The sequence below is a fragment of the Hippocampus zosterae genome, chromosome 6 (assembly GCF_025434085.1).
Source record: "Hippocampus zosterae strain Florida chromosome 6, ASM2543408v3, whole genome shotgun sequence".
Taxonomy (NCBI): domain Eukaryota; kingdom Metazoa; phylum Chordata; class Actinopteri; order Syngnathiformes; family Syngnathidae; genus Hippocampus; species Hippocampus zosterae.
Window position 1 is genome coordinate 24,375,661 of NC_067456.1, and position 25,633 is coordinate 24,401,293.

Below are 25,633 nucleotides of genomic sequence, written 5' to 3' on the forward strand. Positions count from 1 at the left end.
ATAGATGAGGGTTGGAACGTACATCGAAACGTAAATTGAGAGCTTCGCCCTTTGGCTCAGCTCCTTCTTCACCACGACAGACCGATACAACGTCCGCATCACAGCAGACGCTGCACCGATCCGCCTGTCGATCTCTCGCTCCCTCCTGCCCTCACTCGTGAACAAGACCCCAAGATACTTAAACTCCTCCACTTGGGGCAAGATCTCCCCCCCGACCTGGAGGGGGCACTCCACCCTTTTCTGACTGAGGACCATGGTTTCAGATTTGGAGGTGCTGATTTTCATCCCAACCGCTTCACACTCGGCTGCGAAACGCTTCAGTGAGAGTTGGAGAGCCCTGTTTGAAGGAGCCAACAGCACCACATCATCTGCAAAAAGCAGGGATGCAATACTGAGGCCACCAAAACGGACCCCCTCAACGCTTCGGCTGCGCCTAGAGATTCTGTCCATGAAGGTTATGAACAGAATCGGTGACAAAGGGCAACCTTGGCGGAGTCCTACCCTCACTGGAAACGATTCCGACTTACTGCCGGCAATGCGGACCAAACTCTGACATCGGTGGTATAGTGACCGAACAGCCCGTATCAGGGGGTTCGGTACTCCATACCCACGAAGCACCCCCCACAGAACTCCCCGAGGGACACGGTCAAACGCCTTCTCCAAGTCCACAAAACACATGTAGACTGGTTGGGCGAATTCCCACATACCCTCGAGAACCCTGCTAAGGGTGTAGAGCTGGTCCACTGTTCCACGGCCGGGACGAAAACCACACTGCTCCTCCTCAATCTGAGGCTCGACTTCCTGACGGACCCTCCTCTCCAGCACCCCTGAATAGACCTTACCAGGGAGGCTGAGGAGTGTGATCCCTCTGTAGTTGGAACACACCCTCCGGTCCCCCTTTTTAAAAAGAGGGACTACCACCCCGGTCTGCCAATCCAGAGGCACTCTCCCCGTTGACCACGCGATGTTGCAGAGGCGTGTCAACCAGGACAGCCCCACAACATCCAGAACCTTGAGGAACTCTGGGCGGATCTCATCCACCCCTGGGGCCTTGCCACCGAGGAGCTTTTTAACCACATCGGTGACTTCAACCACAGAGATAGGAGACCCCACCTCAGAGTCCCCAGGCTCTTCTTCCTCCAAGGAAGGCATGTTGGTGGAGTTGAGGAGGTCTTCGAAGTACTCCGCCCACCGGTTCACAACGTCCCGAGTCGAAGTCAGCAGCGCCCCATCCCCACTGTACACAGTGTTCGTGGTGCACTGCTTCCCCCTCCTGAGACGTCGGATGGTGGACCAGAATTTCCTCGAAGCCGTCCGGAAGTCGGCTTCCATGGCCTCACCGAACTCTTCCCATGCTCGGGTTTTTGCCTCGGCGACTACCGAAGCTGCGTTCCGCTTGGCCAGTCGGTACCCGTCAGCTGCCTCTGGGGTCCCACAGGCCATAAAGGCTCGATAGGACTCCTTCTTCAGCTTGACGGCATCCCTTACTGCTGGTGTCCACCAGCGAGTACGAGGGTTGCCGCCACGACAGGCACCAACCACCTTACGGCCACAACTCAGATTGGCCGCCTCAACAATAGAGGCACGGAACATGGTCCACTCGGACTCAATGTCCCCCGTCTTCCCCGGAACATGGGAAAAGCTCTGTCGGAGGTGGGAGTTGAAACTCCTTCTGACAGGGGATTCCGCCAGACGCTCCCAACAAACCCTCACAATACGTTTGGGTCTGCCAGGACGGACCGGCATCTTCCCCCACCATCGGAGCCTACTCACCACCAGGTGGTGATCAGTTGACAGCTCCGCCCCTCTCTTCACCCGAGTGTCCAGAACATGCGGCCGCAAATCCGATGACACGACCACAAGGTCGATCATCGAACTACGGCCTAGGGTGTCCTGGTGCCAAGTGCACACGTGGACACCCTTATGTTTGAACAAGGTGTTCGTTATGGACAGTCCGTGACGAGCACAGAAGTCCAATAACAAAACACCACTCGAGTTCTGATCGGGGGGGCCGTTCCTCCCAATCACGCCCCTCCAGGTCTCACTGACATTGCCCACATGAGCATTGAAGTCCCCCAGTAGAACAAGGGAGTCCCCAGCAGGAGTACTCTCCAGCACACCCTCCAAGGACTCCAAAAAGGGTGGGTATGCTGAGCTGCTGTTTGGTGCATATGCACAAACAACAGTCAGGACCCCTCCCGCCACCCGCAGGCGGAGGGATGCAACCCTCTCGTCCACCGGTGTGAACCCCAATGTACAGGCACTGAGCCGGGGGGCAATAAGTATGCCCACACCTGCTCTGCGCCTCTCACAGTGAGCAACTCCAGATTGAAAGAGAGTCCAACCCCTCTCGAGAGGACTGGTACCAGAACCTAGGCTGTGTGTGGAGGCAAGTCCGACTATATCCAGTCGGAACTTTTCTGCCTCACACACCAGTTCGGGCTCCTTCCCTGCCAGAGAGGTGACATTCCATGTCCCAAGAGCTAGCTTCTGTAGCCGAGGATCGGACCGCCAGGGTCCCCGCCTTTGGCTGCCGCCCAGCTCGCATTGCACCCGACCCCTTTGACCCCTCCCACGGGTGGTGAGACCATGAGAAGGGGGACCCACGTTGCCTCTTCGGGCTGAGCCCGGCCGGGCCCCATGGGTGTAGGCCCGGCCACCAGGCGCTCGCCAACGAGCCCCACCTCCAGGAATCTTTTGTTACCTTTACCAGACTATTCTGAATAACATTGGTGTGCAAATTGAAATAAACAGAATCCGCAAATAAATTAAAGAAGCAGCCGCACGAAGAAACGTTTTGTCACGTTGCGAGGTGGTGGTGGAATTGTATTTAAAACAAAGAAAACTAAATCCAAAACACACAAGGTCCAAAGTATCAAACAAAAACCATGACTAAAGCTAAAACATAACACTGAACTAAACATGACAGAAACCTAGAGCAAACAGCAACATACATGACAGTAGCATGAAGCAACAATCATTGTAGTGCCACCTGTTGGCCCCTAAACCGAATCATGACACGTTTATAGTAATAGCAACAAGTTGACGATGAGTACTTCAAAACGCGCAGCTGATGGGCAGCCATGACTTCCAAAGATGAAGCTATTTTTACAAGAGAAGTTCCTCCCCTGGTTGTAGCTCCACAGCGACAGGAAGCTGTTGTGCATAGGATGTTGTCAAAACAAGACAATACGAGAAACCTGTTGAATTATTTGAACAAGTTGCAGCCAAGTGATCAAGTGGAAAGCATGAAAAAGTAGGCAGAGTTTGCACAAGCGGACCATGGAAAACATTAGCACTTAAGTCGCCAATAACTGGACGGCAGCCATCGGATGAAAAGAAACAATCATTCGTGTCATGTTTTCATCAGTCACATTTTCAAATAGCAAAGATGCTAACGCCGTATGTACCATCATAACAAAAAAATGTTTACATTATAAGGCGTATTTATTAGTCGTTATTTGTCCATTTTTAGTAGTTTACTGTTTTATGTTATCTAAGCTTTTGTTAAATGGATAATTTTATCATTTTATGTTCGAACATGGGTGGCCCGGTAGTCCAGTGGTTAGCACGTCGGCTTCACAGTACAGAGGTACCGGGTTCGATTCCATCTCCGGCCTCCCTGCGTGGAGTTTGCATGTTCTCCCCGGGCCTGCGTGGGTTTTCTCCCACATTCCAAAAACATGCGTGGCAGGCTGATTGAACACTCTAAATTGTCCCTAGGTGTGAGTGTGAGTGTGAATGGTTGTTCGTTTCTGTCTGCCCTGCGATTGGCTGGCAACCGATTCAGGGTGTCCCCCGCCTACTGCCCGAAGACAGCTGGAATAGGCTCCAGCACCCCCCGTGACCCTAGTGAGGATCAAGCGGCTCGGAAGATGAATGAATGAATGAATGTTCGAGCATTAGAGTATTGTCTTTGATGTTTAAATTACCTACGTTATATTCTCTTTGGTGGCGGCCCGGTAGTCCAGTGGTTAGCACGTCGGCTTCACAGTGCAGAGGTGCCGGGTTCGATTCCAGCTCCGGCCTCCCTGTGTGGAGTTTGCATGTTCTCCCCGGGCCTGCGTGGGTTTTCTCCGGGTGCTCCTGTTTCCTCCCACATTCCAAAAACATGCGTGGCAGGCTGATTGAACACTCTAAATCAGTGATCCTCAACTAGAAATGCTGTCGGTCCACTTTTTTTTTTTTTAATAAGACCAAGGTCGGGTCCCATGCACGGCGGTCATGGGGAGCAGGGCTATATGCCCATTTAGTATGGTCAAGCCAAGCTTATACAAATCAACACTCTTCACAACCAACCAATAATGGGGTGCATGAAAATAACAATTATTCACTTTGCCAGTACACAGCAAATAATGAGAGGTATTGTGTTGAGGCACAGAAACTCTTTTATTTTGTTAAGTTGTGCCTGCTTAATAATAGAAATAGCCCTTTTAGGGAAATAAGACATTTTTACTTTAACTTTGTTAAACATTAGTTGTCTTTTTTCCCTTAATTTAACAAAAACAAAATACTAATTTTACCAAAATAAATACTAAACATGAAAAAAAAAATCCTTTTCATTTGTACAATTCCCCTTTTCACATCCCCTCTGAAATCACTTAAAAATATACCAGAAGAGGAGTTAAGAACCATTTTAAATACTGACACAAGGGAGCACAGGAATGTGCAGTGCTTTTCTTCCACTAAAGGTGAATGCAATGTCTGAGGCATGCAAATATTATTTGAAGACGCCATTGTGATGTTCATTTCCCATGTTGCGGTGTTCTGTTATTAAACAGCTGCTAAGATCCCCAATGTAGACGGGAGCAGAACTGCACACAATCGAAACATCCCGCGATTCGTTTTGTCTAATTGTCTGTGTGCGGCTCTCCAGGGCTGAAGCTGTGAGCACACTGTGGGGTCGCGCTTGCGTCTGTTTCCTGACACAAGCATCCATTTTGAATGGGTGTGTTTTGGGATAGACGTGTGCTGACGCTAATGTATGGACACACCTTAAGTTCAGATGAGCCAATCAGCACATCGTATATGCTGACGCTTATGTATGGGCACACCTTAAGTTCAGACGAGCCAATCAGCGCATCGTAAATGCCGAGGCTTACGTATGGCCACACCTTCAGTTCAGAGGAGCCAATCAGCGCATCTTATCGCCGACATGCCCTGGTCAGCCAGGGTCCCCAGTGAGTCAAACATACACGCAAAGTCGCGCTGCCGCGGTCCTCTGCGTTACATCTGTTAGTGCACGCAAAGAATACAACGGATAATTTTAACAAGCGATCGCGGTAATGCGCAGATTATAGTCCACAAATATAAAATGTATAACGTAAAAATCACTTTATAAATCATTATTTTATACAATTCACCGAGGACCCGGACAGAGGAGGTCGGCGGTCCGGACAGAGGAGGTCGGCGGTCCGGTCGTGGATCGCGGTCCGCCAGTTGAGGAAGAGGGAATTGTCCCTAGGTGTGAGTGTGAGCGTGGATGGTTGTTCATCTATGTGTGCCCAGCGATTGGCTGGCAACCGATTCAGGGTGTCCCCCGCCTACTGCCCGGAGACGGCTGGGATGGGCTCCAGCACCCCCCGCGACCCTAGTGAGGATCAAGCGGTACGGAAGATGAATGAATGAATGAATATTCTCTTTGATAATTTCTTTAACATGTTTATGTTGAGAGCGTCTGATTGGCTGAAGGAAAGAGGAAGTGTTTTAGTAGCGGAAAGAGTTGTGCTCTCGACCGTGCTGCGGTGCTGACGTCTTTTTTTTCTTCTCAATAAAACTGCATTCAAAGGATTCCATCTCTCCTTTTGCCGTTCGTACAGTAGAACTATCCACTAAAAACAACGAACCCCTCAACTTACATCTGTATTATTCTTACATCATTGCACCGACAAATCCGAATGTGCCAATCTATTGCGAATTTTACCGGACTTTTCTGAATAACATTGGTTTTCAAGTTGAAATACACATAATTCCACTAGTACATTAAAGAACCAGCAGTACAAATACAGTAATTGTCACAAATTGGCGAAACGTACATCGAAACGCGCAGCTGATGGGCAGCCATGGCTTCCGAAGATGAAGCTATTTTGACAAGAGAAGTTCCTACCCTGGTGGTATCGCCACAGCGACAGGAAGCTAATGTGGATGGGGACGTAGTCGAAACAAGACATGACGGGAAACCTGTTGAATTATTTGACCAAGTAGCACTCTAGTGATCAAGTGCAAAGCATGAAAATGGGAGCAGAGTTAGCCAGCCTGACATACTGAATTAGTAACTACGGAGGACTATGCGAAAGTGTAGTTGAAGCTAGACTAAGAGCAGAAGTGAATATTTGAGAGCAGCAGTGTGGCATCGTGCCCCAAATAAATGAGTACAACAGATGCAGTATTTGCTTTAAGGATGTTGATAGAGAAGGACAGAGGGAACTGCATTGTGTCTTTATAGGACACATATGACAGGGTGCCCAGAGAAGAAATGTGGTATTGTATGAGGAAGTCTGGGGCGACAGAGAAGTATGTTAGAGCGGTGCAGGACATGCATGATGACAGTAACACAGTGGTGAGGTGTCCTGTAGGTGTGACAGAGGAATTCAAGGTGGAGGTGGGACTTCACCAGGGGTCAGCTGTGAGCACCTTCTTATTCGCTATGGTGATGGGCAGGCTGACAGACGAGGTGAGACAGGAATCTCCATGGACTATAATGTTTGCAAATGGCATTATGATCTGTCGTGAAAGCAGGGAACAGGTGGAGGAGAAACTAGAGAGGTGGAGGTTTTCCCTGGAAAGGAGATGAATGAAGGTCAGCCGCAGCAAGACGGAGTCAATGTCTGTGAATGAGAGGGACCCAAGTACAAAAGTGAGGTTACAGGGAGAAGAGATAAAGAAGGTGGAGGATTTTAAGTACTTGGGGTCAACTGTCCAGAACAATGGAAAGTGTGGAAAAGAGGTGAAGAAGCGTGTACAGGCAGGCTGAAACGGCTGGAGAAAAGTGTTAGGTGTGATGTGTGATAGAAGAGTTTCAGCTAATATGAAAGGAAGGGTATATAAAACTGCGGTGAGACCAGACATGCGGTGTTATTATACATTATTCTACATTTGTTGTACTATTGAAGAAAGGTCTTTGAAAGCAATGAAAATATGTTTAACAAAACTCTATAATTATTTTTGTTGTCAGTACCAGTGCTTTAAAACCGGCAATTTAAAATCAATGAGAAAAAATTGGTTGATGGTCAGCGAACAGCATGTTCTTGTCTCAAATGGTTCGTGACACAAAAAAAGTTTGGGAACCACGAATATAAAACACATTTCTTGGTTATCTGTCTTTTGGTTGAGTGACACAAATAGCAGGGAGGAGGGGAAGGACTTGATATACTGTATTAATATTCAAATTATGATATCACTTTTGTGTCTATCATCACATTCAAAACCACACACGTAACATATACCACTTGATTTCATTCTAGGTATGGAAACCATTGTGTTCAATAAAACGCCTGGAGTCAGACTCTGTGGTCACTGCCGTTTTATTGTCAGTAGACACCTTTTTTATTTCAACGCTTTCAGCACCTGCCCACTTTACGGCCATGACGTCGCGCCGAACAGCAACATCATTACTATTAATAGTGTTAGCTGAATGATTTCAATGAACGAAATGACCAGCCCCACCCATGTCTTGGCAAATGATAAGGTAGCTTCCTATAATACTACTGTATTCAAGAATTTTCTGAGGTCACTATTCAGGAGGGAAAAAAAGCTGTCATTTGTGTAAGCCTGGTTTCAAAAAGCAAATACAGACTTCAATTGCATCAACAGAAAACCTGAAATGTCACGCTCCTTTACAGTTTTTATCTGTTGGTTTGGCTCATTTTCTTGAAAAAGAAATTACTTACTCACATAACATGGACCAATCCCCAAACCACTTTACAATCTCTCGCAACAGAATGTCATTTCTCATTGATCTCATCAAACGTCTTTCTCTCCTATCTCACTGAGCAGCGAAGATTTGCAAGTGTGCAGCGAAGATTTGCAGTGTGCGTGCAATAAAGTATTTTTTTCGTGTTCTTTTAATTTTGCAAACGGCAAACGGTTGAAATAACATTCCAAACAATTCTAATGGTTGTAAACAGGTTTTTGTTGGAGCCATCAATTTTTGTAAAAGTTCAAAATTTGCATCAAGACTGTGACCATAAAAATTGATTGAGAAGCTCTTTGCGGCTGTTTGCGACCTTAAACGAACAGTGACCAAAAAATAAAATAAAATAAAATAAATCACATTCGCTAGGTGTGCACACATTTGCAAACCTTCACCACTGTGTGAGATACACCTGTGGAGACCTTATCTCACTGAGCAGCAAAGATTTGCGAGTGTTTGTTCACAGCCCGAACTTTGATTTTTCATCAGGGTTCATTCAAGGTCGCAAACCTTCTGTAAGACATGCACCCAACAGATGAAATGGTTGGAAGTAGATTTTCTTGTCACAAAGTTTTAAACGTTCAAAATGCAACTTGCTCAAGTGCTCGAAAATGGTGTCACTTGGACAATGTAGTGTATATCCAACCCAAGAATATATGTACCGGTACACTGATATGTAGCCTGACATTTTGTACATCAAGTACAGTAATAAGAGTAGATGGTGCAGTCGACCCTCCCCCAGTATCATGGCACAGTATCACTTTGTGCAACATGATATCCCGAGTTCCTGCTTCCTGACTGCATGTATTATGGACTTCATCGGCAAAAGGCTGACCCTTTTACACTGCAGTTGGTGTTTATATCCAAATGGACTACCTGTGCAAGGTCTTACGGAGATATTAATTACACATGAACTGCATGGGGGAAAATAGTTGGAAACCAGTGTATTATTCATGGTAATTGGCAAATGTTTAAGCACTGTATTCCCAACTGTCTCAATGTAATATATAATATAATGTAGGTGCCAATTTGACATTGCTCGCATTTTGTGTGTTCCATTTGCTGTGTGGTATTGATATGTTCAATTGGAATAGTTCCTAATTTAGTAGAAATAGTCGTCATTGTTATTTTATGCATCTGAGTGTTTTTTTACAGAACTATTTGTTGTGACGTCACGCGACTGCCGAATGAAGAGTCTGTGAAGGAGTGAGTCAGACAGAGAGAGATGAGGCCAGCTCAACATTAGAAGCGATACAGTTTTTTGACCATACATGCAATTCAATTCATACCAACAGACAATTAGACATACAAGCGATTCAATACATACAATTAGACACTCTGAAGAGAACCTTTTGGGTATGCTTTATTTTTTAATAAACAGAATAAACAGAAAATACAACGAAGCCATTGTCGTGTTGTTTGCGTTCAAGACTCGTTATGCTGGCCTCAAAGGTGCACCAGAATATCCATCCATCCATCCATCCATCCATCCATCCATCCATCCATCCATCCATCCATCCATCCATCCATCCATCATCTACCGCTTATCCGGGGCCGGGTCGCGGGGGCAACAGCTTTAGCAGGGAAGCCCAGACTTCCCTCTCCCTAGCTACTTCTTCCAGCTCTCCAGGCCAGCTGGGTGACATAGTCTCTCCAGCGTGTCCTGGGTCTTCCTCGGGGTCTCCTCCCGGTGGGACATGACAGGAACACCTCACCGGGGAAGCGTTCATGAGGCATCCAAATCAGATGCCCAATCCACCTCATCTGGCTCCTCTCGATGTGGAGGAGAAGCGGCTCGACTCTGAGCCCCTCCCGGATGACCAAGCTTCTCACCCGTACTCTAAGGGAGAGCCCGGACACCCTGCGGAGAAAACTCATTTCGGCCGCTTGTAACCGGGATCTCGTTCTTTCGGTCATGACCTATAGCTCGTGACCATAGATGAGGGTTGGAATGTAGATCGACCGGTAAATTGAGAGCTTCGCCCTTTGGCTCAGCTCCTTCTTCACCACAACAGACCGATACAACGTCTGCATCACAGCAGACGCCGCACCGATCCGCCTGTCGATCTCCCGCTCCCTCCTGCCCCCACTCGTGAACAAGACCCCAAGATACTTGAACTCCTCCACTTGCGGCAAGATCTCCTCCCCGACCCGGAGGGGGCACTCCACCCTTTTCCGACTGAGGACCATGGCTTCAGATTTGGAGGTGCTGATCTTCATCCCAACCGCTTCACACTCGGCTGCGAAACGCTCCAGTGAGAGTTGGAGAGCCCTGTTTGAAGGAGCCAACAGCACCACATCATCTGCAAAAAGCAGGGATGCAATACTGAGGCCCCCAAAATGGACCCCCTCAACGCTTCGGCTGCGCCTAGAAATTCTGTCCATAAAAGTTATGAACAGAATCGGCGACAAAGGGCAGCCTTGGCGGAGTCCTACCCCCACTGGAAACGATTCCGACTTACTGCCGGCAATGCGAACCAAACTCTGACATCGGTGGTATAGTGACCGAACAGCCCGTATCAGGGGGTTCGGTACCCCACACCCTCGAAGCACCCCCCACAGAACTCCCTGAGGGACACGGTCAAACGCCTTCTCCAAGTCCAAAAAACACATGTAGACTGGTTGGGCGAATTCCCACATACCCTCGAGGACCCTGCTAAGGGTGTAGAGCTGGTCCACTGTTCCACGGCCGGGACGAAAACCACACTGCTCCTCCTCAATCTGAGGCTCGACTTCCTGACGGACCCTCCTCTCCAGCACCCTTAATAGACCTTACCAGGGAGGCTGAGGAGTGTGATCCCTCTGTAGTTGGAACACACCCTCCGGTCCCCCTTTTTAAAAAGAGGGACTACCACCCCGGTCTGCCAATCCAGAGGCACTCTCCCTGTTGACCATGCGATGTTGCAGAGGTGTGTCAACCAGGACAGCCCCATAACATCCAGAGCCTTGAGAAACTCCGGACGGAACTCTCATCCACCCCTGGGGCCTTGCCACCGAGGAGCTTTTTAACCACATCGGTGACTTCAGCCACAGAGATAAGAGAGCCCAGCTCAGAGTCCCCAGGCTTTGCTTCCTCCGAGGAAGACGTGTTGGTGGAGTTGAGGAGGTCTTTGAAGTACTCTGCCCACCGGTTCACAACGTCCCGAGTCGAAGTCAGCAGCGCCCCATCCCCACTGTACACAGTGTTAGTGGTGCACTGCTTCCCCCTCCTGAGACGTCGGATGGTGGACCAGAATTTCCTCGATGCCGTCCGGAAGTCGGCTTCCATGGTCTCACCAAACTCTTCCCACGCTCGGGTTTTTGCCTCGGCGACCACCTAAGCTGCGTTCCGCTTGGCCAGTCGATACCCGTCAGCTGCCTCTGGGGTCCTAAAGGCCATAAAGGCTCGATAGGACTCCTTCAGCTTGACGGCATCCCTTACTGCTGGTGTCCACTAGCGAGTACGGGGGTTGCCGCCACGACAGGCACCAACCACCTTACGGCCACAACTCAGATTGGCCGCCTCAACAATAGAGGCACGGAACATGGTCCACTCGGGCTCAATGTCCCCCGCCTCCCCCGGAACAAGGGAAAAGCTCTGTCGGAGGTGGGAGTTGAAACTCCTTCTGACAGGGGATTCCGCCAGACGCTCCCAACAAACCCTCACAATACGTTTGGGTCTGCCAGGACGTACCGGCATCTTCCCCCACCACCGGAGCCTACTCACCACCAGGTGGTGATCAGTTGACAGCTCGGCCCCTTTCTTCACCCGAGTGTCCAGAACATGCGGCCGCAAATCCGATGATACAACTACAAAGTCGATCATCGAACTGCGGCCTAGGGTGTCCTGGTGCCAAGTGCACATATGGACACCCTTATGCTTGAACAAGGTGTTCGTTATGGACAATCCGTGGCGAGCACAGAAGTCCAATAACAAAACACCGCTCGAGTTCTGATCGGGGGGGCCGTTCCTCCCAATCATGCCCGTCCAGGTCTCACTGTCATTGCCCACGTGAGCATTGAAGTCCCCCAGCGGAAGAAGGGAGTCCCCAGCAGTAGTACTCTCCAGCACACCCTCCAAGGACTCCAAAAAGGGTGGGTATGCTGAACTGCTGTTTGGTGCATATGCACAAACAACAGTCAGGACCCGTCCACCCACCCGAAGGCGGAGGGAGGCAACCCTCTCGTCTACCGGTGTGAACCCCAATGTACAGGCACTGAGCCATGGGGCAATGAGTATGCCCACACCTGCTCTGCGCCTTTCACCGTGAGCAACTCCAGAGTGGAAGAGAGTCCAACCCCTCTCGAGAGAACTGGTACCAGAACCCAGGCTGTGTGTGGAGGTAAGTCCGACTATATCCAGTCGGACATTCTCTGCCTCACACACCAGCTCGGGCTCCTTCCCTGCCAGAGAGGTGACATTCCATGTCCCAAGAGCTAGCTTCTGCAGCCGAGGATCGGACCGCCAGGGTCCCCGCCTTTGGCAGCCGCCCAGCTCACATTGTACCCGACCCCTTTGGCCCCTTTCATGGGTGGTGAGCCCATGGGAAGGGGGACCCACGTTGCCTCTTCGGGCTGTGCCCGGCCGGGCCCCATGGGTGTAGGCCCGGCCACCAGGCGCTTGCCAACGAGCCCCACCTCCAGGCCTGGCTCCAGAAGGGGGCCCCGGTGACCCGCGTCCGGGCAAGGGAAACCTTGGTCCATATATTTTACTCATCATAAGGGGTGTTTGAGCCGTGCTTTGTCTGGCCCCTCACCTAGAACCTGTTTGCCATGGGTGACCCTGCCAGCGGCATAAAGCCCCAGACAACTTAGCTCCTAGGATCATTTGGACACACAAACCGTCCACCACGGTAAGGTGACGACTCACGGCACCAGAATAGCACCGACATATACATTTTGAATTGAATGTCTGCACCAAAAACGGTTGCTTTTGTCTGTGTGCTTTGTGATTGACTGCCAACCAGTCAACCATTAACTGCTCCAAAGCCCTGGAACATTCTATCCCCGGACCTCCAAAACTGTATACAATAATGCCTCGTTTATCACGGTTAATGGGGTCCAAAACCACCCGCGATAAATGAAAATCCGTGAAGTAGCGTCCAATTAACATAAACAGGTTAAAAAAATAATAATAATTAAGTCAGCAAACGATCCGCGATAAGCTGCAAAACAACAGCGAGTCACATAGAGCAACATATACAGTACTGTACTCCATGTATATGTAAAAAAATATATATTTTTTTTTTAAATACGTTTGAAAAAATCTGCGATGCACTGCCCGAAGATGGCTGAGATCCTCATGAGAAAAAGCGGTTCAGAAAATGGATGCATGGTATAACTAATGATAGCGTCTCTGGGGTTTAGGAAGCACCCTCGTCTGTGGATTAAATTCCAACCTTTTTCTTAGGTAACATTTTTATCATCAAAACCAAGTAACTGGTTATGAAGTAATTTTTTGCTAAAACTTTTTTGGAACGTTCACTTATTGTGTTCATTCTTTAGCTTTTATTCTGCATTCTGCTTTGTTACAACAAGTGGATATGGATGTGAACAAGCATGAAATGTGTCCCATTAGACAAGGACTGACATGGCTTCTCAAGTGCTTCAGAAGGGGTGGCCTCTTTGACTGCAGAGGCTGGGTGTACAGGATGATGCAGACTATGATTTGAGACACAATAACATTACGCTAGCTAATATTCCATCAGAGAGGACGTGAATATTTGGTGTGACCTCCATTTGTCTTATGCACTGCAATAGATATTCCCACAGAGTTGATCAGTTGTGCCATGGATTCATGGCCATCACCTTGTGTTAAGAGTCTGTATAAAATTCCTTTAAGCTTAAAACATCCCAATTCTTTCATTTTCGTATGTTGACCAGAACCAACAGTGATTGGGGAAGCCTGGGATCGGTGGATAAGAATGTTCTAGTTCTTGCCAATATCCAATAACTTTGCATAGCCATTCCCTTCCATTCCGCAGACCACAGGTGGGTTACACTGCATTCGGCAAATGGAGGCCACACGAAACACTGCCATGTACCAGATACACACTCACAGAGACGGGGGGGGGGGGGGGGGGGGGGGGGGGTAGTATGCCTGAACTGACTTGACATGCTCACACAACACCTTAACTCAAATTACAAGTAAACAAAACTAAACAAAAAAATGAGCACACTCTATGGGTGTTATTGAACACATCTCATAAATGTCTTTTCATCTGGTTTCTTTCCCACATGAACCTTTTTTTTAATCTTATTTTACAATGGAGTCGTTTCAGGTGTAACTTTTATTCAACACAAATGATTTGACAGCACTTGGTAGCTCCTTCAGCCAGAGACTGTTACACCCGCGCTGCAAGAAGGAGAGATACCGACGCTCGTTCCTACCGACTGCTGTCAGGCTGATGAATAAAAAATAACAATCATAATAATAATAATTATTAAATGATGTGAAGGAAAATTGTAAATAGTACTGCGATTTATCCATTTGTGTTCATATTGTATTTAATTGAAAGATGTTTGTTGTTTTTTGTTCTCTTTCTCCTTTCTTCTTTCTACATACATTCTTGCTGCTGGAGGCTGTAAATTTCCCCAGTGTGGGACGAATAAAGGATATCTTATCTTATCTTATCTTATCTTATCTTATCTTATCTTATCTTATCTTATCTTATCCTGACCTACTTTGATGTGATCTGTGTGCATGAGGAGACACAGAGCAACAGAGAGAAAGCGAGCGAGCCCGCAGCTTTGGAACTGTGGGCTTGGCTGAATGCTGTTGAATTCTGCAAACAGTAACTTGACCTAAGTGAATCACTCGTTCTCTGAGCTAAGATACTGTACAAAAGCTCAGCTGTTCCATTCCAACACCTGTTTGCCCTACAACTGTCCCCATCCAATCCCACTGCTCCATACAATGTTCAAATTAACAATAGTAGAGACATCATCAAAGCCAAACTTGTAATAGCAAGAACTGCACAATGTGTTGTGTTCACATATGAGAATATTGGATTTTCTTTTGAGGCGACCTGGTGGTCCAGTGGTTAGGGCATCGACCTCAGAGTGCGGAGGTACAGGGTTCAATTCCACCTCCGGCCTCCCTGTGTGGAGTTTGCAAGTTCTCCCCGGGCCTGTGTGGGTTTTCTCCGGGGACTCCGGTTTCCTCCTGCATTTATAAAAAACTTGCACGACAGGCTGATTGAACACCTAAGTGTGGGTGTGAGCGCGGATGGTTGTTCATCTCTGTGTGCCCTGCAATTGGCTGGCAACCGATTCAGGGTGTCCCCCGCTTACCGCCCGAAGCGGTAGGCGGTACAGTTGGTATAGGCTCCCGCGACCCTTGTGAAGATCAAGCGGATCGGAATGGATGGATGGATTTTCTCTTGTTGCAGGATTAAACAAAAACTATTTCAACCCATTTCTGCACCATTGGAAGCCAGAGAAGAAGCCATGAAATCTACAGATCCAGTATTTTATGTTTGCAAAGTTTGAACTTGATGGAAGCACCTGAGTGCACACCCCAAAAATTCTATAGTTTCTCTCACAATATTTGCTATCATGCGGCTCCCACATTATCAGCAATCAGATGTAAAAATGATTATGAAGTGTTCGAGGTATCACACTGCTCAGCCTCTCTGGTAAGGTCTATTCAGGGGTGATGGATCAGAGGGTCCGCAGGGAAGTCGTGTCTCAGATTCAGGAGGAGCAAAGTAGTTTTCGTCCCGACCGTGGCACAGTGCATCAGTTCCACACCCTTGGCTGGGAACTCGAGAGTGCATGCAAATCGTGATAGGTTTCATCTGGACACCATTCTTCAGGCACAGCATTTTCTGCATTTTGAAGATCTGGTTTATATGGTCCAATGTACATCTTGCCAACAAACTCATCATTCCTCAACTCTTCAGACACCTGGATGCCCTCAGATAAATTTGTAACGTCGCTTTCCGAATCGATTTCTGATTGGCTTTGTACACTTTCCATAGTGAACCCCACTATTGTTCTCTTAATGTGACATCACACTTCCGGGTTTGTCGCTCGTCAAGATCTCACTGCATTTTTTTCATGCTTTATTGAATGTATTTTGTTTACTTGTGACGTAAAATTATTTTGTTTGGGATTTTCTAAAATTACTTCAGTCTTGTCCTTTAATGGAAACCCAAAACAATATAGGTTTATATGCAAATAAATGCACATACATAAAATATTACACTCAAAGATTGTAGCCGTGTGTTTTAGCAATGTGAAGTGATGTCCTCTGGTGCCGCCTCCTGAGCTAATCGCAGCTGGCCATCACAGTCCCCACAGAGATCCTATTGTTAACAAAAGCACTCACTCTCACACGTATAGTCAACTCCAAAATATTAAAAGCTTTGGAAATACCAGTAATATAATTACTATCATTTGCTCATTGTTATGCCTAGAATGTCACATATTGAGAAAGACCAACATTTTCCAGGAGGTTCAAGAGTTCTTCAGCATTCCACCTATCAGATTGTCAACATGAATGTTAAAATCACCCATGGTGTCAAACATACGGCCCGTGGGCCGGAACCGGTCCCCAATGAGGTGTGATCAGGCCCGCAGGATCATTTAAAAGTCAAAAAATGCATAAAAGACACGAAATAAATATTTTAATAAGGGGCAATTCGTGGAGTATCCGCTAGGGACACACTGTTTTGCTCAGAGTACAAGACAACATTGTTTTGATCAGAGAAGAAGACAACAGCAGCCTCAGTCTGTCACTGAGACAGACCCAACATAGAAGACACTATGAAGGACATGCGACGACTTTATTCTTTACACATTTAATAGCACTCTCCTCAGTTTGTAAGGTGTAGACAGGGATTAAATTGAGATTTTATATGCACGTGTGTAAATGGTTTAAAAATTCCTTTCTATACAAATCTCATTTAATCTTTAAAGTTTATTACTATATTTTTCAATACCAATTACTTGTTCAAGTTATGTGCCTTTGTACAATCAGCCGGATCAGTTGCAATGCACATACTGTATGTGAATGATAAAAGTAAATTGCACATTTGTCGAAGGCAGTCTAAGGTGCTTTATGCAATGTTTTGTAAAAGATATGTTCATTAAATTTCAACATTTTCCAAATGTTCTTTGCTTCTTTAGACCAAAACAAAGGAAAGACATATTATCTTGGTTATTTATATCAGAGTATGGTATAATTTTAATGGTCCGGCCGACTTGACATCTACCGAGTCCGTATGTGGAATGAGTTTAACACCCCTGCGCTAAAACATCCATCCATCTCTTGTCTGATCCGCTTATCCTCACAAAGGTGGCGGGGGTGCTGGAGCCTACCCCAGCTGTCTTCGGGCAGAAGGCGGGGGACACCCTGAACCGGTTGCCAGACAATCGCAGGGCACACTTAAGTAGACAAACAATTTTTCACATTCACATCTCGGGACAATTTGGAGTGTTCAATCAGCCTGCCATGCATGTTTTTGGAATGTGGGAGGAAACCGGAGTACCCGGAGAAAACCCATACAGGCCCAGCATGAACATGCAAACTCCACACAGGGAGCTGGAGTTGAACCCGGTACCTCTGCACTGTCAGGTCAACGTGCTAATCACTGGATAACCGGGCCGCCCAATAGTCGTCATCATCATCATCATCATCATCTACCGCTTATCCGGGGCCGGGTCGCGGGGGCATCAGCTTTAGCAGGGAAGCCCAGACTTCCCTCTCCCTAGCTACTTCTTCCAGCTCTCCCCGGGGGATCCGGAGTCGTTCCCAGGCAAGATGGGCGACATAGTCTCTCCAGCGTGTCCTGGGTCTTCCTCGGGGTCTCCTCCCGGTGGGACATGACCGGAACACCTCACCAGGGAGGCGCTCCGGAGGCATTCGAATCAGATGCCAAAGCCACCTCATCTGGCTCCTCTCGATGTGGAGGAGAAGTGGCTCGACTCTGAGCCCCTCCCGGATGACCGAGCTTCTCACCTTATCTCTAAGGGAGAGCCTGCGGAGAAAACTCATTTCGGCTGCTTGTAACCGGGATTTCGTTCTTTCGGTCACGACCCATAGCTCGTGACCATAGATGAGGGTTGGAATGTAGATCGACCGGTAAATTGAGAGCTTCGCCCTTTGGCTCAGCTCCTTCTTCACCACAACAGACCGATACAACGTCTGCATCACAGCAGACGCCGCACCGATCCGCCTGTCGATCTCCCGCTCCCTCCTGCCCCCACTCGTGAACAAGACCCCAAGATACTTGAACTCCTCCACTTGCGGCAAGATCTCCTCCCCGACCCGGAGGGGGCACTCCACCCTTTTCCGACTGAGGACCATGGCTTCAGATTTGGAGGTGCTGATCTTCATCCCAACCGCTTCACACTCGGCTGCGAAACGCTCCAGTGAGAGTTGGAGAGCCCTGTTTGAAGGAGCCAAGAGCACCACATCATCTGAAAAAAGCAGGGATGTAATACTGAGGCCCCCAAAACGGACCCCCTCAACGCTTCGGCTGCGCCTAGAAATTCTGTCCATAAAGGTTATGAACAGAATCGGCGACAAAGGGCAGCCTTGGCGGAGCCTACCCCCACTGGAAACGATTCCGACTTACTGCCGGCAATGCGAACCAAACTCTGACATCCGTGGTATAGTGACCGAACAGCCCGTATCAGGGGGTTCGGTACCCCATACCCTCGAAGCACCCTCCACAGAACTCCCCGAGGGACACGGTCAAACGCCTTCTCCAAGTCCACAAAACACATGTAGACTGGTTGGCGAATTCCCACATACCCTCGAGGACCCTGCTAAGGGTGTAGAGCTGGTCCACTGTTCCACGGCCGGGACGAAAACCACACTGCTCCTCCTCAATCTGAGGCTCGACTTCCTGACGGACCCTCCTCTCCAGCACCCCTGAATAGACCTTACCAGGGAGGCTGAGGAGTGTGATCCCTCTGTAGTTGGAACACATCCTCCGGTCCCCCTTTTTAAAAAGAGTGACTACCACCCCGGTCTGCCAATCCAGAGGCACTCTCCCTGTTGACCATGCAATGTTGCAGAGGCGTGTCAACCAGGACAGCCCCCCAACATCCAGAGCCTTGAGGAACTCCGGGCGGATCTCATCCCCCCCCCCCGGGGCCTTGCCACCGAGGAGCTTTTTAACCACATCAGCCACAGAGATAGGAGACCCCACCTCAGAGTCCCCGGGCTCTGCTTCCTCCAAGGAAGACGTGTTGGTGGAGTTGAGGAGGTCTTCGAAGTACTCTGCCCACCGGTTCACAACGTCCCGAGTCGAAGTCAGCAGCGCCCCATCCCCACTGTACACAGTGTTAATGGTGCACTGCTTCCCCCTCCTGAGACGTCGGATGGTGGACCAGAATTTCCTCGAAGCCGTCCGGAAGTTGGCTTCCATGTCCTCACCAAACTCTTCCCACGCTTGGGTTTTTGCCTCGGCGACTACCGAAGCTGCGTTCCGCTTGGCCAGTCGATACCCGTCAGCTGCCTCTGGGGTCCCACAGGCCATAAAGGCTCGATAGGACTCCTTCTTCAGCTTGACGGCATCCCTTACTGCTGGCCAATAGTCAATACATTCATTCATTCATTCATCTTCCTAACCGCTTGATCCTCACTAGGGTCGCGGGGGGTGCTGGAGCCTATCCCAGCTGTCTCCGGGCAGTAGGCGGGGGACACCCTGAATCGGTTGCCAGACAATCGCAGCGCACACAGAGACGAACAACCATTCGCACTCACACTCACACCTAGGGACAATTTGGAGTGTTCAATCAGGCTGCCATGCATATTTTTGGAATGTGGGAGGAAACCGGAGTACCCGGAGAAAACCCACGCAGGCCCGGGGAGAACATGCAAACTCCACACAGGGAGGCCAGAGCTGGAATCGAACCCGGTACCTCTGCACTGTGAAGCCGACGTGCTAACCACTGGACTACCGGGCCGCCCTAGTCAATACAGTCCTATCTAATAAACTCCCGTGAACACACACAGGAGACAAGACGGGAAAATGGGTGTCCATCAGTGACGGATTGAAAAGTCCGTCAGTACTTGACCCGGATAGTGACGGTTACACTGACGGACGAAATCCCATTTCTTGTCTTTTGTCGATCGTCAGCAAAACAGGCATCAGTCAGTGACGGACATATGGAATGCCCTCCTCTGGTGTTAATGCAACTGTTTTTAACACTGTCCCCAAACACTTAACACTGGACGATTTGAAGTGTACCATGTAGTATTGAGGACAGCCTGTTTTGTTTTTTTCTGATGAAAAATTGAAAAATGTAAAAATAAATATAGTACACTAGTGATCATAAAACTGTGGTAATCACAATTGTTCAGGCATGCTTTGCTCACCTTCCCTGCTACTGCTTTGCTCCCCTTCCCCAAACTCTCTCCATATCTGTTATGGTGTTAGTCATCTTAATGTCTCCAAGGTTCATTTGAACACTGATGTACCTATGACTGTTAAATGAAAAAATATCGTTCATCATTAGTAGGGTACAGCTCTAATAATGGTTTCTGAATTATCAGTAGGAAAAAAGCCAATCTCAGCATTCCAACACATGAGCAAATTTTTGTTAGACTACAATAAAACGAAATTGGGGCGGCCCGTTCGTCCAATAGTTAGCGCGTCATGGTTCTATTCCAGCTCCGGCCTCCCTGTGTGGCATCCACATGTTTACCCGTGCCTGCGTGGGTTTTCTCCGGGTTCTCTGGTTTCCTCCCACATTCCAAAAACATGCATGGCAGATGAAAGAAATACTCTAAATATAAGACCTATAAAAATAAACTAGTAAATATTATAAGAACAAGTAAAAGAGATCATTATCATGCACTATTAGAGCAGAATAAAGGTAACACACAAGAAATATGGAAAATACTTAACCAAGTAATCAGAAATAGTCCTAAAAATATGGATTATCCAGAGTATTTTATCAAAGGCAAAAATACTATTTTGGAAAAAACTGCAGAAATAGCAACTGAATTTAATGAGTATTTTGTCAACATCGGCAGTAACCTAGCAAAACAAATTCCTGATCCAACAAACCTGTTTGAAATAGGTAGATACGTAGAAAAAAACTCCTCCACGATGTTCCTTACTGCTGTAAATCAAGAAGAATCCGTGAAGAGTACCCAGAAGAAATCAAATATTATAAAAACTTTTAAAAATAAAAAGTCAACTGATTGCTTTAATATTGATATGACAATAATCAAGCAGATTATAGAATATGTAGTGCGACCTTTCACGCACATTTGCAACCTGTCATTCAAAGCTGGTATCTTTCCATCAAAAATGAAAATTGCTAAAGTTATTCCAATCTATAAAAGTGGAGAAAAACATCTGTTTACAAAATATAGACCAATATCACTACTACCACAATTTTCTAAAATATTAGAAAAACTATTTTCTCGCAGACTTGATAGTTTTATACAAAAGCATGCGCTGTTAAGTGAGAATTAATATGGCTTCAGGGAAAAACGGACCACCTCAATGGCAGTTATGGAATTTGTGGAAGCAATAGCCACTAATATAGACAACAAAGAATTTACTGTTGGGGTTTTCCTAGATCTAAAAAAAGCTTTTGACACAATAGATCACAGTATATTATTGAAAAAAATAGAAAGATATGGCATTAGAGGTGTAGCTTATAAATGGATAAAAAGTTATTTAGAAAACAGATATCAGTACGTGCAACTCAACAATAAAAAAACGAATCAACTGAAAATCACTCACGGAGTTCCTCAGTGTCACGTTGAGCCCGAGGCGATGAGAAATCGCCTCGTGCACAACAGAAAAAACGAGGTGGATCCCAGGAAAAAGCAGACACGAAAGGATCTTGTAAGAAACAAAAAGGGTTTTAATAATGAACAGAAAGAGCCCGACAGGGAAAACGGTAACAGAAAACGCTGGTCAAATAAGGACCAGGAAATAAGGAAGACAACCGAAAACGCTCGCGAAAAAACAAAGAGCGAGGAAGTACCGAGATCGGAAAACTAGAGCAATAACAATTTGGTCGCAACGCGAATAAACGATGGTAGTGGCCGTAAGGCAAAAAGGGCAGTGAGTATTATCGAACGACGAAATAGCGAGAGAGAGCGATGGCACGGTAAGGAATTCTCCGGCAGTGAGAGGACTGCCGGAGTCACTTAATAAAGGAGGGTAATCAGTCCGAAATTACGAACAGGTGTGCAGGACAGGCGGAGGAAAAAACCCGCCACCTGCTGGCGGGCACGCGACGTGACAGTACCCCCGCCCCCCCCTCAATGGACGCCTCCCGGCGGACTCCCCGGTTTGGATGGATGTGCAGTGTGGAAGTCGCGCAAAAGGGACGGATCAAGGATCCAGGAGCGTGGCACCCATTGCCGCTCCTCCGGCCTGTAGCCCTCCCAGTCGACCAGGTACTGGAAACCCCTGCCCCTGCGCCGAGAGTCCAGGATGGCACGCACCGCGTACACCGGACCACCATCGACCACCCGCGGAGGCGGCGGCGGAGCGGGAGGAGGCGCCAAGGCGCTGGAAGACACAGGCTTGAGCAGGGAGACGTGGAACACGGGGTGAACTTTCATGGAGGCCGGTCGCCGGAGCCTGACAGCGACGGGGCTGATGACGGCCTCGAATGGTCCAGTGAATCGGGGTCCCAGTTTGGCAGACGTGCCGGCCAGGCGAAGATCCCTCGTTGCCAGCCACACCTTCTGTCCCACCACATATGAGGGCGCCGGGCGCCGACGACGATCTGCGATCTGCCGGTTCCGGGACGCAGTGCGGGACAACGCAGCCCGGGCCTCCTTCCACACGTGATGGGCCCGCTTAAGGTGGTGCTGTACAGAAGGGACCTCCACCTGCCCCTCCTGGGACGGAAACAACGGTGGCTGGTACCCGTAAGCCGTCATGAACGGTGATCTGCCTGTGGCGGAGGAGACGAGGGTGTTGTGGGCATAATCTACCCAGGGTAAGTGGTCGACCCAGGATGCGGGACGGTGGAGGCACACACAGCGGAGGGCCGCCCCCAGATCCTGATTGGCGCGCTCAGCCTGTCCATTGGACTGGGGGTGGTATCCCGAGTTCAGGCTGGCCGTAGCTCCGAGGGACCGGCAGAACCGCTTCCAGACGCGAGACACAAACTGGGGCCCCCGATCCGACACAATGTCCGCCGGAATGCCGTGGAGACGGAAGACGTGTCTGATGAGGAGGTTGGCGGTCTCCAGCGCCGACGGCAACCTGGACAAAGGCACAAAGTGAGCAGCCTTGGAGAAGCGGTTCACGATCGTGAGCACGACCGTCTGACCCCGGGAAGGCGGGAAGCCTGTGACGAAGTCCAGGGCGATGTGGGACCACGGGCGAGGAGGAATGGGCAACGGCTGGAGCAGTCCCGCCGGAGGTTGATGGGACGACTTGCCGCAGGCGCAGGAGGTGCAGGCCTTGATGAACTCCGTCACGTCGCGGCGGAGCTCCGGCCACCAGAAACGCTGGGCGACGAGTTGCACAGTCCGGTTCACCCCGGGATGACACGCCACCTTAGATCCATGTCCCCACTGCAGGACCTCCGAACGGAGGGCAGGAGGTACGAACAGCCTCCCCGCTGGGCACCCCGCCGGCACCTGAACCCCCTCCAGGGCTGTCTGGATCCGCTGCTCAATCTCCCACTGGACGGCCCCCACGATGCACTGGGTCGGGAGGATGGTCTCCGGGGATCGGTCCCTCCCCGCAGGTTCGTGGAGACGGAAAAGGGCGTCAGGCTTAGTGTTCTTAGACCCGGGGGAGTAGGTGAGGACGAAGTCGAACCTGGTGAGGAAGAGGGCCCACCGGGCCTGACGGGCGTTTAGTCTTTTGGCGGAGCAGAGATAAGCAAGGTTTTTATGATCAGTGTAAACGGTAAAAGGCTCCTTTGCCCCCTCGAGCCAGTGCCGCCACTCCTGTAAGGCGGTCACAACTGCCAACAGTTCCCGGTTGCCCACGTCGTAGTTGGACTCGGCGGCACTGAGTCGACGGGAGAAGAAGGCGCAGGGATGCAGCTTCTGGTCGACTGGGGAGCGTTGGGACAGCACCGCACCCACCCCTGAATCCGAGGCGTCCACCTCTACGATGAAAGGGTAGTCAGGGTCAGGATGTTGCAGTACAGGGGGACTGGTAAACGCCGCCTTAAGGTTAGCAAACGCCACATCCGCGGTAGGGTCCCACTTAAAAGCGATCTTAACAGAAGTAAGGCGGGTTAAGGGAAGCGCCATCTGGCTGTATCCGCGGATAAAACGTCTGTAGAAGTTGGCGAACCCCAAGAAGCGCTGCAGTTCCTTGCGACTGGTAGGAACCGGCCAGGTAGTGACCGCACGCGTCTTAATGGGGTCCGCTCGTAGCCTGCCCTGTTCTATAATGAACCCCAGGAAGGAGATGACGGGCACATGGAACTCACACTTCTCTGCCTTGACGAAGAGCCGGTTCTCCAATAAACGTTGTAGCACCAGCCTAACATGTTGCCGGTGCTCATGTAATGAACGGGAAAAAATCAAAATGTCGTCAAGATAAACGAAACAGAAAAGGTTAATCATGTCCCGTAACACGTCATTAATAAGATTCTGGAAAACGGCAGGGGTGTTTGTGAGACCAAAAGGCATAACTAAATATTCGAAATGGCCCAGGGGGGTCTTAAACGCGGTCTTCCATTCGTCGCCCTCCCGGATGCGAACCAAATGGTAAGCGCTGCGCAAGTCTAGTTTCGAGAAGACCGTGGCAGATTGCAGTGGGGCGAAGGCGGAGTCTATCAAGGGTAAGGGGTATTTATTCTTGATCGTGATTTCGTTCAATCCCCGATAGTCTACGCAGGGTCGCAGGGTCTTATCCTTCTTCCCCACGAAGAAAAAACCCGCACCTAACGCTGAGCGTGATGGTCTGATGAGACCTGCGCGAGCGAGCTGTTGATGTATTCCGTTAACGCCTCACGCTCGGGTTGGGATACCTGATACAGCCGCGAGGTCGGCAACGGGGCGCCCGCCTGCAGGTCTATAGCGCAATCGTAGGGGCGGTGTGGGGGCAAGGAGCGCGCGCGACCCTCGCTAAATACCTCCCTAAGATCCCGATAGCACTCCGGCACTCCGTCAAGGCAGATCTCCTTGGGGGGCGCGACGCGTTCGTGCTTCCCGACGGCTGATTGTAAGCAGTGCCGATAACAATATTGGCTCCAGCTATCGATTGCTGGGCGCGCCCACGAAATCACGGGGTTATGCGTCTGAAGCCAGGGTAATCCGAGGATGATCGGAGCGTTGCGGGACCGCATCACATAAAAACGGCGATGCTCAATATGATTTCCGGATAGTAGAAGCTTTAGCGGCTCCGTTCGATGCGGTACTACCGCCAGGAGACGCCCATCAAGATCACGCACCCGCTTCTTTTCAATCAACTCCTCTAAAAAGCAACCCAGTTCGGACGCGAGATTGGTGTCCATCAAACAGTCATCCGCTCCTGAATCTACCAGGGCCCGAACCCGCCTTGACCGGGACCCACCGAATACCTCCCCCTCGAGCTAGAGTCTGTTGGGGTGTCCCGGTCGCTTGTCGACTCGCCTAGACTCGGGGGGTGACGCGCGAGGTCGTAACTCACAGTAATCGGGGGGGGCATGGAAAGACGACCCCGGATAGCTGGTTGCGGCGTGAGGGGGTGGTTGGGCACTGTCTGTCGTAGCACGGTCGCGGAGACGGCGCCTTCCTTCCTCCGCACCAACGTCCTTGCCGCCCAGCTGCATCGGTTCCTCCGTGGATGCTGTCTCCCG

General features: G+C 49.3%; 1 protein-coding gene across 1 annotated transcript in view; it reads right to left on the reverse strand.

Annotated features, from left to right (window-relative positions):
• Positions 1–18,457: 18,457 nt before the first annotated feature.
• Positions 18,458–25,633, reverse strand: part of LOC127602267 (craniofacial development protein 2-like) — a 159,468-nt gene continuing 152,292 nt past the window's right edge. Inside the window, exon 2 of the mRNA XM_052068315.1 lies at positions 18,458–18,783. The gene's annotated coding sequence lies outside the window, so the exon portion shown is untranslated. The remainder of the gene's footprint in view (positions 18,784–25,633) is intronic.